General features: G+C 35.6%; 1 long non-coding RNA gene across 2 annotated transcripts in view; it reads left to right on the forward strand.

Annotated features, from left to right (window-relative positions):
* The first annotated feature begins 4,391 nt into the window (after positions 1 to 4,391).
* Positions 4,392 to 15,117, forward strand: part of LOC123785776 (uncharacterized) — a 59,612-nt gene continuing 48,886 nt past the window's right edge. For both annotated transcript variants that reach the window (XR_006777751.2, XR_006777750.2), the window contains exon 1: positions 4,392 to 4,605. This is a non-coding gene — a long non-coding RNA (uncharacterized LOC123785776). The remainder of the gene's footprint in view (positions 4,606 to 15,117) is intronic.

Here is a 15,117-nt window from a genome sequence, read left to right on the forward strand (position 1 = left end):
TAGTGTACTATTCAGTGAGACAGGCAACAACGAAAGATGCACAGATTAGAGAAAGAGATGATGACTTTAGTGTTGTATGTATTGGGTTGAATATCTGTGAGACATCCAATGGGAAAGGTACGGTGAAATCTATACAGCTGGTGCTCAGGAGAAAGGCCAAGGTTTCAGAGAGAAATTATCTGTGTTGAGTTGCCATTGAACTCAAAAAAGGTGACTTAGAATCTGTTGAGTGAGAAGAGAATAGGGTCTGAGGAGGTATCTGAAAAATACAAATATATTAGAAACAAGAAGAGAAGAACCAGTTTTTATAAAAGAGAATGAGAAGCATAAAAAAGAGAAAGAAAACCAGGAATAAACGAGTCCAAAAGGAAAGAACACTCCAAGAAAGAGAAAGTGATCAAATGCCTAAATATTTTAAAGAACACAAGTATTAAAAGGACTGAAAATTGTTCATGAGATTAAGCAACACAAAGGTATTTGGTGGTCTTGCTAAAAATTAATTAATTAATTTAAAAAAGATGGCAAGCCAGATTGTAGTAGGTAGAGAAATGAAAGAAAAGAAAGTAGAAATAGTGAATGTCACTAAATTATTTAAGAGGTTTGCCCAGGAAGGACAGAATACAGGAAAGGAGGCCTAGTATCAAAGACAGGAATTTTTAAATATTGAAGAAACTTGAGCTTCTTAAAATGCTAATAAAAATACTTTGTAGGCAAGGAGCTGCTGACAATTTGAGAAACATAGAAACATTTAAGAAAAAATTTTGGAGAAGCTATCACCTATGAACTCTGTAATTGATTTGCTTTGGGCAGGTTGAAAAACTTTTCCATTTTAATGAGAAGGAATGAGAAAAGGATGAATCTACATTTTGGCAAGTTTGTTGAGAATGGGAAGGCAATGCAATCCGGGGGGAACAATAGAGTAGAGAGAGAAAGAAAGGATTGGATAACATTGTGAAAAATGAGAAAAAGCTAAGTGGGCAGTTTTATACAGCATTGAGTAACTAGTCAAATTTGGAGACTATGAGCTTATAGTAACATCTCTTATAGACAGATTAAATTTTTATCTAGCAGCTCCTGGAAGCCCAGAATAGCCTAGAGATTATCAGTTGTATGAATCCAAAATTGGGTTTTGCCTGGTGGGACTGATGGGACATCAGAAGGAAAACAGGGCGAGAAAGTTACGTATCTTAACCAGATGCTATATGACATCTTGAAATACAGGCTATAATAGGGCAGGAAGTATGAAAGGAAAGAGAATGGACCCTGCAAGAGGATGATAGATAAGGAAACAATGGAGGAGCGAAAGAATTGGAAATATCAAAAAGGTTGAAAAAGACGTATGGTAATAGAAGTGGAAGGGTTGGAAATGGTAGATAGAGAGTAGGTGACTTGACTTTACAATATTAACGGTAAACTTTTCCAACGTACATTTTGGGTGCAAGTGATTGTGGTGGGAGTGGAGGTGGCTACGTCATCAGAATTGTTATCAGTGAAGTGAGATATTGGAGTGTTGAGTGGATTGCCCTTATGAGCATTGAACTAAACTGGGGTGATGGCAGAACAAGGGATGAAGGGGAAATCTGAGACCCAGGTGCCTGGTGTCCAGTGAATGAGAAGGACTGAAGAAAAAGTTGGTAGGTGACAACAAGGAGGAGTTACATACATGTGTGCAAATCCTGTGACCATTAGTTTGGTCAGTGTTAAGTGTCCTATATGATTAATTTAGACCAATATTGGGGAGAATCTGTGATCTCACAGTAATTTCCCTACTTGTCCTCCAGTGTTTGGTTCATTTATTTGGACGCTTTTTGAAAATATTCTTTTTAACATGCTAGCATTATCTACCAGATTTTTTGTGATCTGTTGGCTACCATTGAATAGGTCACTGCAAGATAGGAAAAAAAAATCAGCAAAAATTAATCTCATCTCTCTTATTATAGGCATTATGAGGGATTAAAAATACAATTCAGCCCTTGAAATATTTACACTCTACTAGAGAAATTTAATGAAAATAGGGTAACGTAATACTAATACATGGATGTTGTATGAGAAGGCAGAACTAAAAAAATTCTGGATAGCATGGGGTGATGACAATTTAAGGGAAATTAACTACCACCCAATGAAGGAGAAATATTCAAAAAAGGAGAAGACTGAAAATTATCTTCTAATTCTGCTTTGGACCTGCTTAACCGATCCCAGCTACAGCATAATCTAAAAGATAGCAGTGTGTAATTTACATTGGATAGGTGGTGAGGATGCAATCATATTTCCTTCAGAAAGTACCTCCAGTCTACAAATAGACCACACAGGGGTAGGAGGAGTGAGTGGGAGTTCCCTTTAATTTGTATGATTTAGGCTGCAGGAGGGACACATTCAAGAAACTCCATGAGGGCTCTTGATACTTCCCAGCAGAAATGGAATTTTTTTTTTTAAGATTTTATTTATTTATTTGACAGAGCGAGAGACAGCCAGTGAGAGAGGGAACACAGCAGGGGAGTGGGAGAGGAAGAAGCAGTCTCCCAGCGGAGGAGTCTGATGTGGGTCTCGATGTCAGAATGCCGGGATCACGCCCTGAGCCAAAGGCAGATGCTTAACGACTAAGCCACCCAGGTGCCCCCAGGAATGGAATTTTTGACGCCATTTTGGAAAGGATCCATGACTTGTCTGATCCTATTATTCCATGGGTTTCAAACTCTGAACCAGTTGTAGGGTTCCTTAAGCCCCAGACTAATGTTCTGGGAAAAGTGCATTCCTTCAACAAACATGGAAGCGTCTATCATTGCAAGATTCTGTGCAAGGGCTCTTGAGGGGTGCAGAGAAAAATATGGCTCCTTGCTACTCTAATGCCTATTTATAGTCACACGTGGGTCACTTTTAATGGTATGGTCTGGGTCTGAACCAAACACACTTACATGACTGAAGTGGGTATTCTCCATTTATGCTGAAATAATCAAATATATTATACCAGAAAAAAAATTTATAAAAAAAACCTTATTCAGCATCATAATGAGAATGTCTATGGTGTGTAAAATGGATGAGAGTTGGTTTGAATCAAGTACCATCAACTACCAACTCCATGACTCTGGGTAGTATAAGCCCCATTTTCTCATCTTTAAAACAGGGATAACAGAATAACTAATTTATTAGTAGTTGTAAAGATTAAACCAGAGGATGTGAAGTGCTGTGCACGTTAGCTGGCATACATAATAAGAAGGTACCCATAGCAATCATGACCATTATTATTTTAGAAGGCAAATTATCTAGTTGAAAACATGGACATGCAATCAGTCATATGTGGGTTAAAACCATGGTAGTAAAGTACCCAATTTTGCCAACAGGAAAAGAAAGTAATAAAATGGACTCTATGGGTTGTTGCAATGATGAAATTAATCAAGAATGACTATGTTTTAGCAGGTACACAACAAGAAAGAGCAAACTACTACTCACTTAGAAATCCCTTCACTTATTTTGCATAACTCTGTGGATCAGTATAAATGAATAGAGTTATTATTTGTCAGAGTAGATGATCTCTAAGATAACTTGTACCTCTAAATCGTTACAAATGCACCAGAGATTTTTAGGAATCAGGTGAATGAAATCATCCTGAAAGAGATGAAATGTAACTCCTTGCTGCCAGTTTTATGAAATTTTTGCATTACCATAAGAGGTAAATTTAAAAAATGACTTTGGAAAAATTATACTTCCTCTTCATCCCTGCTTAGCTGAAGCCCTTTCTTTGATTTCCTTGACATTGTTGCCTTTTAATGTTTTCCAGAGTTATTTTTCCCCCTGCCTTCTCCAAAACGTAATAGCTACTCAAAAAATTAATTCTATTTCTGTGTCATTATTGAATAATTCAGCCTGCTAGTTTAGAACTGCAACAAAGCTTCTTGATCAAAATAAAATCTGTGAATTCATCACTGAAAAAAAAAAATGATTTTGTGCTTCAAAACATGATTGAGTTCAACAAAGGAATGAGATGATAATTTACTTTCTGTCACCTCCAAAGTTAACTGGGAAAACACACAAATAAACAAACACGTTCTTCTGACAGGCAAACAGGCAAATCACAGACAACACTGCAGGGCTGGGGGATCAAAAGGGAAAAAAACGTCTTGAAAAAGCTGAGCTTCCAATCTCCTCCCACTGGTCTCTGTGAAGGATGACTTCAGTCCCTTTCTTAACTAATTCTGTCACTGTAAAATCCTACAGTCATTCTTCCACACATAAAGGACAAATAAGCTCAAGAGGAGGATCTAGATGCTTTCAGTTTTAACTATTCACCAATGGTGGAAAAGGCAGAGTGCCTAAGCTATGGCTGGGTGGCCAATAGGACGGCTGTGTGTCTCCCACATGACTCGCTGCCCCTGGCTTTCACATGGGCTGTAATTTCGTTCAATTCAGAACTGCAGACAGTACAGCTTTCACAGGAGCAAGGGATGCCTGAGCACAAGTGGCTGAGTTCCGAGTGACTTTGTGAAGCACTTTCCTACCTCCCTCCTTCAGGAAAACGGGGATTCTGCACCTGCATCAGGGACAGTCTGGCAAAAGCCTCTGCTGTGCCTCCGGGGACAAGGAACTAGCACAAATAACCATTCTGAAATTGTAAGTATACATTTCTTTCCGTCAAGTGTACTGATTAAAATAGTTGTATGTCATAAGCATCAAAGATTTGAAGATTTTTAGGGCACTCTTTTATATGTGTACGGAAAGGTATTCGGCAGGCAGGAAGATGTTTCGGGGACAATTGTTGAATGCTTTATTATGTTAAAGATAAAGAATTAAAACTAAAAGTCAGGCATTCCAAAGAGTAGCTGCAGGAGGGCTGCACCCCGGAACATTGCTCCTGTGTGCTGCTTTGTTCATAGGGAAAGATGAAGGCACATACATATGTACTTAGTTCACTTCTTTTCATTCTTTACGTCTCATCAGATCTGATCTGTCCCCGAGAAAAATAAAAGACAAACTTTGCTGACTCCACTGACAAGGGTACCATAGACTTTCCAGACATCTGACAGTTATTATAATTAGCTATGAAAGACTGCTAAGACACTTGGGGGCAAATAGCTCTTAAATTCCGAACAATGGCTTCAAGCCAGAGCTTTCTTTTTATTTATTTTTTAACCACCACTTTTCATTTCATAATAATGATAGAGACCGAGCTGGTTTCGGTGTTTTCGTCCACAAGATGCGAAATAAAGTCCCGGCAGAAGTGAAAGGTGACTGGCTAAAGTGGTCAGTGTAAAGATAGAAGGATAAGACAGCTTTCTGTATCAGGATCCAGCCTTCCATGTATAAAGATTTTTTTTTTTTTTTGAAATTCCTAATAGGGTGGAGTGAGGATGTGGGGGTGGGGAGGAAGCATGCGGAAGCTTCTTTATAGAATGCTTGAAGAATAAAAGAATTTGGGATTTCTTCTTACTAGAAGGCAAAAGATACACTTAGCATCTAACTTACATGCTTGCTAAGGTTTTTTGTTGGAGTTTCAAACAGAAGCCACATACAAACCAGTTTTTTTTTTTAATTTATAAAATAATTGGAAACAAATGAGGGAAGAATGATCCTGTATTATTGCTTTCTTTTTACATTCAGCTAGGGTAATCTAGCAATGCATTATGCCTTTACTTCTAGAATCATCCAAATTCTTAAAAAGTTATAACCTAAGTCTCATAAGAAATTAAAAGGCAGATCAAATCAATGTGATTGTGACTGATGAAGATTTTGAACAAAGCCCTCCAACAAAAAGAGAGTTTGTAAGAAAACATTGCCCTCCTTATTTTTAAAAGAGAGTATCAACTCCATCAATTATTGAAAGGAATTATTCAAAGGCTCCAGACATAACTAATTATGGCTTAAAGAGATCTGCCAGAGCAGAGCTTGTGTTCTAATTATAAAAGTCCAAGACGGTAGGATTCATTTTTTAAAGAGGACTTGGACACAAATTTTCGCATAATCTTTTTAAAATACACCATTTTTTTTTCTTTGTCTGCTCTCATGTTATCTACACCTCCCCCACCGCCGCCCACTGTGTGCTGAGACACCTGAAGGCTAGACATAATGATCAACAGAGCTCCAGCCTGTCTGGACTCCAGCCAGGTTTTTTTCCCCCCTCTACAATCAAGGACCTTGCACGCAATGCATGCCGAGCCTATTCCACTGCTATGTGCAGATCCGGGATGGAAGTCTTACACATACTGCGGAAAGATTAAAGACAACAATATCCCCTTTCTTTTACCCCAGACAGCCTCATTTTTTAACCCTTTCATTACCTTTAAAACCAAGACGTCTTATCCGTTCAAATGCAGGTCTCAAGGGACCCTGCAACTCCTGCATCATATTGTACAGATACACATGCCTCATTGGGTGTAGAAATCTCATCTCTCGACAGACCCGTCAAGGGGATATTTTAGGATTAACAGTGTGCTAACTAAACAAAACACAATTTACTCATGTGGGAAATGCATTTTTGAATGAACTTAAGCTGTATGAAATCTGGAAAAAGTCAAAGGTCTGTGGCAAGATTCTTGCAAACCTTGCAGAAGGTTATAGCATTTCTGATGATGCTGTTCTTTAACCGTCTTTCTCTCTCTCTCTCTCTCTCTCTCTCACACACACACACACACACTCAAGAGACACATTCAGCCAGGCAATTATATCATTATATCACAGAGAAACCCTGGTTTGCTGGTGATGTCATCACATATAAAATTTCGCCTTTGTGGGCAACATTTTCAATCACCTAATCGCCAATGTCTGTTGGGTGTGTGCCCATAGGAAGTTCACATGTTTGTGGGGTTAACCAACACCCACAGGAAAGGACTATTTTATTTGTAGCTATCTCTTTCTTGAAGATGTGTTTATGGGGCAGTATGGGCATGTTTATCAAGGTATCTGTCTGTAGTCAGGCAGAGTTTTCTGGTTCTAGGAAGCCTTAATAATATGCTGGTTGAACATTTTAGAGGTGGCTGAATTTCAATGCCCTGAATAGGATGTAGAAATGGTAAACATTGTGCAGTCCCTTGGATAAAAATGCTACAATACTGGTAGGTGGTATGACTTGGTGATTCTTATTTGCTATGTAAATTTTTGCAAACATTAAATCATTTCACTCAACTTATTGGTTAAAGAAAGAATATATACAAATGATTTAAAAGTAATGTTCATTTCATGTGCTCTGGGTTAGAGAATAATTGGGTTAAAATTTTGTGGGCTGGTGCAGTGTTTGTTTTTATTTTCAAGTTTATTTTATGGGTCTTACACTAAACAGTTATCCACCAAACAAGTTGTTTCGATTTTTAATAATGTGTGTATTTAAGTGTACTATTTTATTTTACTTAATTCAAATAGAACAAAGTTTAGTAATTTTATGAAAATATATTGCCATATCTGAGACATAAATATAGAACAACCGTGCATACATAATGTCTCTTAATTACTAAGTTTCGATATGTAATTTAAGTTAATCTTCATTAATGTAGAACGGCGGGTATAGTTACCAGTTCCTATATACCAAGTATTTGATACATTATTTTTTTGAATTTTGAATTTTGGAATATGCTCTGAATACTTCTTTCTTGCATACTTAGAAAAGGATTAATTTTTGAAAGGATTTGCAAGACATATGTATATGAACAGCACGATTTATACAACATATAAATTGAGATTACTTTTGCTGAGGTATTGTGTGATTGTTTTAAAACAAGAGAAAAAGTGTTTTGTTCTTTTTTGCTTTCATGTTACTTTTGTTGAGAAAAGTATATAGCTCAAAGAACAGACACATTTTGTACTTAGAAAAAACAAGCTACACAAGTTAGGTGACATTCTGTGGGGTAAGACTCCAGTGCGAACTAATAAATAACTTTTTTGAGAAATTTTTGGGCTTGACTCCGTAATTTTTACATAAATAGTTCTTCCAGCATATAGTGGAGTTCATGCCTGAGGATGAATTATATAATTGTTTTGTCAAACATAAAAAATGAATAAGTAGTTGGATTTAAATTTCACCTACTTTCTAAAAACAAAACATGACATTGCCCACTGGGATACAGGTTACTAAAAAGGCATCTTTCAAAGAAAGGAAGATAATGGACTTGATTGAAATAGTTGAACTACGTAACGCCAATTCAAGAACAAATGGTTTTTCAGAGCATAAAGGAGAAAGAACAATTTACTATAGTACAGTTTATTCTTCTTACACAATAGTAATGATTTATTTGAAATGGCAGAACAAACATAGTAAATATACAAAAACAACCAATGATATCTTATGTCAGAGATATGTCAAGATTCTTGTTTCATATATTAGAATATCCTTAATTCAATTATTTATCTGAACACTTTAGTGAAAACCTACTCTCTTGCTTAGCATATATGTTGATATTATAATCATGTGTTCTTTCATATGTGGATAGATAGGGTATATATAAAATATATTTGAATGTAGTTTTATGACCAAAAATAATTGTTGGTATTTTATTATAACCGGACGTGATTTTTTTTAATGATCTTTAGTTAGAATATTAACATATTTTAATACAATGAAATTTAGATGGGGAGGTCAACATAGCTATATCTATTCTAGCAGAAGGACATACTCAGATAATGGCTAAATTAATGTATTGATGATGTAATTATTGCAAATGCCTCATATCAAAACATATTTCAATCATATTAAAAGATATGACTTTAATGTGGCAAACAGTATAAAATGTTATTTTTTAGAAAAACTTTGTTTCTTAACATTATGAAGATGATTTCTTAAAGTAGACTCACACTATAATTTCTCTTTATGAAAGGATAGATTGGGTTTTTTAAAAAACTTGCCTTTAGGCTTGAGACCTGAAATTATTTTGAGTAGATGCCCGAGCACTGCACAGAGAATGAACAGGAACCTCAAGTCACAATGAGAAAGGAAGGAAAATTGGTTTGGTTGCTTCATGCTTCAGATTTTATTCTTTCAAGCCTACATGCAGACAGCACTCAAAACTAATTTGAGTGAAAACTATCCAAGTTATTTTCACAATTTTCAAAAGACCCACGGTCCTGTTGATATCCCATTAAGGAGTAGTGTTCTAAGAGTGATTGAATGTTCCACTGCCTGAAACTCAGTCAAGCTCAGTGAGGCGCTGGGGTCAAATGGGCTCATGAATCACAGATAGGAAATGAACTGTGTACTGCATATTTGGAGGTTGAAAAAGAAACATTTGGGATATTTTACCGTAAACAGATTTTGGGTTGATTTTTGGCACATCTTTTTAAACATCAAGCCTGCAGTTCAGCTGAAATAACTTTTTATATGTATAGCTAAGACCAGATGGCCACGTGCTCCTTTCTTATTTAGATGAGACTTTTCCTTTCAATAACATCTTTCTTCCTGACCTGCTTAAAAATTCCAGCGAATGAAATCAGCACAGGATTTTCAATTCTAATTGACCATGTGCAGAGGAAGGGCCAGGGGAGAAATCAGTGGAGGCATTGTAAGGCTCACTGCCTCAGTTTTGTCTTTGTGTTTTTCCCTTACCAGCCAATCTAAACTAATGGAAAACATTTAATTTTTATTAAAATTAATATAGCTGCGAGATTAATCCTCAAGGCAAATTATGTGAGTTGGCTGTTTCTGCCATTTCATCCTATGTAATCCCAAAAAAGTTATCATGCACCTACATAGTCTCTCAACTAGCTGGTAAGCAGGTGATCGGTTTAAAAAAGCATTAAAATATTGGCATAATGATTGAGTTAAGAAAGAATGATGATACTCAATTTATTTTGAACAAATCATCATTACTGGAACATACATATACTTTTAAATTTATGTTAAAATATCCACCATATAAAATTCTTGGTCCATTATGTGTGTAGTCGTTATATAAAAAAGAAAAAAGATCTGGAGATTTCATTTGGACTTGGATTACAAAAAGATAGCAAGCATCGAAGATGATCTATATAGCCAGTGGCTCACTTAGCAAATCATATATTCTGTGAAAGTGGGCATGTGAGTTTTCAGGTTTTGTTTCTTCTGGACAAGTTCTTGACTCAAATAATTTTCTTCATAGTTTATTTATTACTTCAAAGAGTCAAAGATGTTCTCTTTTTAAAATTTTAATTTTCGGATGGTATAAGTGTTAGATGAAAACAAGTTATCCTTCTGACCCTGACATTATTTTGACTAATAAAGATAGAAACATGTACCAAAAGTGCATATTTTTAAAATATATAATAGAGATTAGAAAAACTCTGAATTAAACATCAGTGTCATTGAAAAAAATTGGCCTCACAGTAACGCTGTCTCTGATTTGGAATTCTTTGCTCATTCTTCTGCAGGTAGCCTTTTACCTCAAGCAAATCCACTAGTTGTCAACAGTGGGATGTCTCGTCAAAAGCCACCCTAGTGCAATTGTTGGAAAAATGCATCTGATGACTGATCAGATCAATTAGGATTTCTTTGCATCAAAATTTCACAAAAATTGAAATTCAGGTGCCTATGGGATTCACACTTTATGAAGACACGTTCTGAGCCATCGACATATAAAGTCAATTCTTTATGAACCTTGTAAAAAGTTAATTTGTATTACCAAAATATTTAAATTCTCATAATATCATGAAGTATATGCATTAATTACGATGTCTTATTTTTGATAATTTTTCTCCTGATTCATGAATTTAAAAAATCCATTAGAAAAAAATATATATGGTAATGATTTAGCCCATTTTTGTTCTATTACCCTAAATGCATAAAATACATTTAGAAACTTGAGACATTTAAATATAAACAGAAAAGCGTAATACAAAGTCTAAAAATTATACACATTTTTAGCTAAGTTTTACTTCTAAAACAACAAATTCTAATTGACAGTGAATCTTGCCATTTATGTAGGAGATAATGGATAACGGGATCTTGGGAAAAATAATTAAAATTATACTGGTGCTGTAAATTCAGATGGCTGAAGCTAGGATGTTCAAAACAGGTATAAACAAGGAATACATATCTGAGTTATTCCCACTTTCTCTTCTTCCATGTTGTTCTGAAAAATAGACGGGTCTTGATTCTGTGGGATCACAGATAATCAGAAATACTAAATGAATTTTAGTATTTTTATTTATATGGGATCATGGTTGAGGTTTGCTAGTCTGTTTTCCTGTATATCCTAATTCTTTAGATGAATAGCACAGGAGAAATTGTGATCAGTTTTGGGAGCCTTGCAGCTGTGTAAAATGTCTGCCCCTCACTGTATCCCCTTTCCTGTTCTGTAAGCCTGTGATCATCAGTCAGAGACAGAGATCCTCGAGAAACCCAGGCCCCGTTCAACTCTCCAGGGACACCATTTGTATCTGTTTTCACGTTCCTTCTAAAGAATCTTCCCCCAGACTAGAGCACACATCTGAACATTTGAGGCTTCTCACCCAGTTTCTATGTTCTCAGCCACTCCTGCTTAGGTAAGACTGCCTCACCCTTAATTATGCAGCTATGGTTTACACTCAGAGCTGATTTTTTTTTTTAATTTTATATCTTTAAACTGTGAAGGAAGTGGGGCAAACAGGGTATATGTGACATCAAAAGAATAAATGTAGGGACAGATGCAGGTGTCTTTGGCATTCTGAAAATCTGCAGTGTTGTAAATAGAATAACAGGATTACACTGAATGTGATTGGACAGCTCTCACTTCCAGCACGTGGACTATACCCACTTTGGAGTGCAAGTTTTCTCTCAAGTAATGTACTTAAGGTGGACTCTTCATTCCTACAATTCATTCTTGGTTTGGTATATTTCCTGCAGGGAAATTTGCTGTTTTAACTTAAAAGGCCTAACCTCTCCCTTAGCAAATGTGGAATAGAACAAAGGTATGAAAAGAGATTATGTCCGTAAGAGCATGAGAGTGGGAACTGTACCAGGGAATCCAGAATGAGGCAAATATGTCAAAAAGTTGATTCTAGTTGATTATATTTTTATCATCCATATGGATTATCTAGAAATCTGTATGGAAATGTAACCTCTGTGTGATGGGAAACCAGAACTAAACCAAAATCCCATGTAAGGTTTTAAGTATTATGTTTATTGCTTAGAAGCATTCATGAAAGAGACATATTTCACTGATCTGTAGAGTCTCTGATCACCTTGTTGCTATTAGCCATCTCTGGGATATCCGTTGACGTTTAAGGGGAGAAAATGAAACACTCTGGCCACTGCTCTGGTTGTAAGCACTTCACAGAGTGCCCCCCAAGCCCCAAAAGGACGTAAAGATTTAAGCTGACAACAGTGACCAGGAAGAAATTCATTCTTTGGTTTGTCTGAGGACAGAAAAGGGTTAATTTTTCAAATCTCTGTGAAGGGGGGGAACCCTGGAAGATAAAAACCAAACCAAAGCCTAAGCTGCTAGTGATTTGGTTGTATTTATGGATTATACTACATCTTGAAAAGAAGAAAATCAGAGCTGTAAGATGACGCTGCAGGGGTCGTCTGGACTTTTCACTGAGTCTAAAGTCTGTTTAGTCAATGCTTATTAAGGCCTGGATTTGACCTTTGCTCTCCTCACTCCTCCCTGTTCCAGGTGCAACATTTTTGCAAGTGCTTTACCATTATTGGACACTATGTACAAGCTTCAAATTGTGAATGAACAGAGTGTGCTTAGCATAAAAAGCAAGCCAGTAGTTACGATGCCCGCATTAAAAAAAAAGAGAGAAAGGTTAAGAAGATCTGTAAACTTATATCCACTTTCTCTTATAATTAATACACAGCGACTATAGGTGTTCTTCAAGATATAACTAAGGTAATCCCATTGCAGCTTATATTTAAACCAGCTTGGTATGTTTGCTGTTATGATGAATTTTTGTAAGGTATTTAAGGTAGTGATTTTTGTCTAAACAAATTATCCTTGAAGTTAACAGAGAAAATCATCTATAATGATTTTGTTTAAATTTTTACGTATACACTCTTAGTAATACCTGAAGCTCCTATGTTCTAGGTTTTGTTTTTGTTTTCTAGAGGATTAATTTTACTTCTAAAAATTGCATTCACTAAGAGAAGAAAACACAAAATGCCCCGGTATCTGATCCTGGAATATAGTCACACTTGTTTACTTCAACAATTCTATAAAGGATATTTCTGTATTTACATAGTGTCTGATAACTCTAAGAGAAAATCCATTTATACAGATGCATTAATTGATATTTTGAGTAAAATAGCCATGTTTATGCCTCTGAAATGTTAGATAACATGCAGAAAGCATATAAAATGACTCAAAATTAATTATATAAACATAAAAGGGGATAATAAAGCTATTAGGTATGGAATACATTAAAAGCTTTAAAATTTTATCTTTCTGCTGAAAGTTTTGTTTAATTGACAGTTCTCTAAATTATATACATTTACTTATTTTAAATATATGGTTTTGAACTTTGAGGAAAAGGAAATCTCTAACTTATGAGGAAAACAAACGTTTTAAAATTTCACAAAAGAAGTCAGATATAAACTTGTCTTTGTAAGTTAGAATACAAAAGGTAGGAAAAAATCATTTTTAATTTAGAAATAGTTCATACTACACAAAAGGTATAAGCAATGTAAATGTATTTTCATGTTTCTACCACCAAGATCAACAATTTTTAATATTTTTCTTCATTTACTCCAAGCCATTAAAGAAACAAACTGTATCCAGTTGAAAAGCCCAGTCTCTTTCTATTTCCTGATGTCCCTTTGCCTTTAGGAGTAAACACTACATTTTACTTGCTAGATCATCTTTCATATCTTCATTTTTAATCCCCTAGTTATGTATCACAAAGAATAAAAAATGAACGAAGTATCAAATATGAAGTTCTTACATTCGCTGCTTCTTAATTTACCTTAAAATTATTGAAAAATTTTCAGGTGAACATATTTGTTGGAAACTGTATTTATTCATTTCTAGTTAAAAAACCATAATGATGATTTAATATAAAGATTTAAATTAAAAGATTTCTTTGCCCTACCTCTACTAACTCCCTTGGTTGCAGAAATTGAGAAAAGGTCTCCTGTCTCCTTTTATTCAAATTCTTTAGAATCGAGCCTTTTACACTTTACTGTTTTCTTGTTACATAAGGGATTGCTAATGTGATTACAGCTTTATACTTTGACATGATCTCTATTGCCCTCCTTTTATTGTTTTGATAAAGGAGCAGTAATTATAGGTAGCTTCATGGATGTTAGTTTTCATACATTTACACTCATAGTATCTCATATGGATGCTTATTTTAAAATATTCTAAGGAGCCACAGAGTTATGTTTGGTTTGATTTGATAAGAAAATGTCAGCAATATCATAGTTAAAGAAATGAGCATTGACTTTAGGATTGTTTTTTGCTTCTTCATGTGGAGTCAGATTTCCCTTTAAAGAGGAGCCAGTGCATTTCTGAAAAAATGTATTGAAACCAAGATCCTTATTTGAGCACAGTATTGCTATGGATTTGCATAAGCTATGTGGTAATTCATTGCCATATAGACCTCTTAATGCTACTACCCCTCTGTGAGGGCATCAGAGTGGAAATCTGCATCAGAACCTTTACTGTTATGGGTTACCTTTAACATAATCTTCAGAGAGAAAATTTTAGAATTACCTGAAGGCGAGTTTAAATTTATTTTTTCCCTGTAAATCCCTTACTAATTATTTGGGTAGCAATCTATCAAGAGATACCTAAAGCCAATTTAAAACTTAAGTCAAGATCTTTTTTTTTTTTTTTTTTTTTTTTTAAAGATTTTATTTATTCATTCGACAGAGATAGAGACAGCCAGCGAGAGAGGGAACACAAGCAGGGGGAGTGGGAGAGGAAGAAGCAGGCTCATAGCGGAGGAGCCTGATGTGGGGCTCGATCCCAGAACGCTGGGATCACGCCCTGAGCCGAAGGCAGACGCTTAACCGCTGTGCCACCCAGGCGCCCCTTAAGTCAAGATCTTAATGCCTCAGAAAAGATGTAACTAAAATACCTAGGTCAGATACTTGCCCTCGCTCTCCAACAAAATTGTATTTTCAACTTTCATTTATAAACTACATGTTATTTCAAGACTGGACAGTAGTAACCACTGGTAAATATTTACTCCAGGCAGTATGTAGGCTGACATAGTTTAAAGATGATAATAGATGAGTATGCAAGA

This window comes from Ursus americanus, chromosome 2, assembly GCF_024610735.1.
Source record: "Ursus americanus isolate L20-20 chromosome 2, mUrsAme1.1.p, whole genome shotgun sequence".
Lineage (NCBI taxonomy): Eukaryota > Metazoa > Chordata > Mammalia > Carnivora > Ursidae > Ursus > Ursus americanus.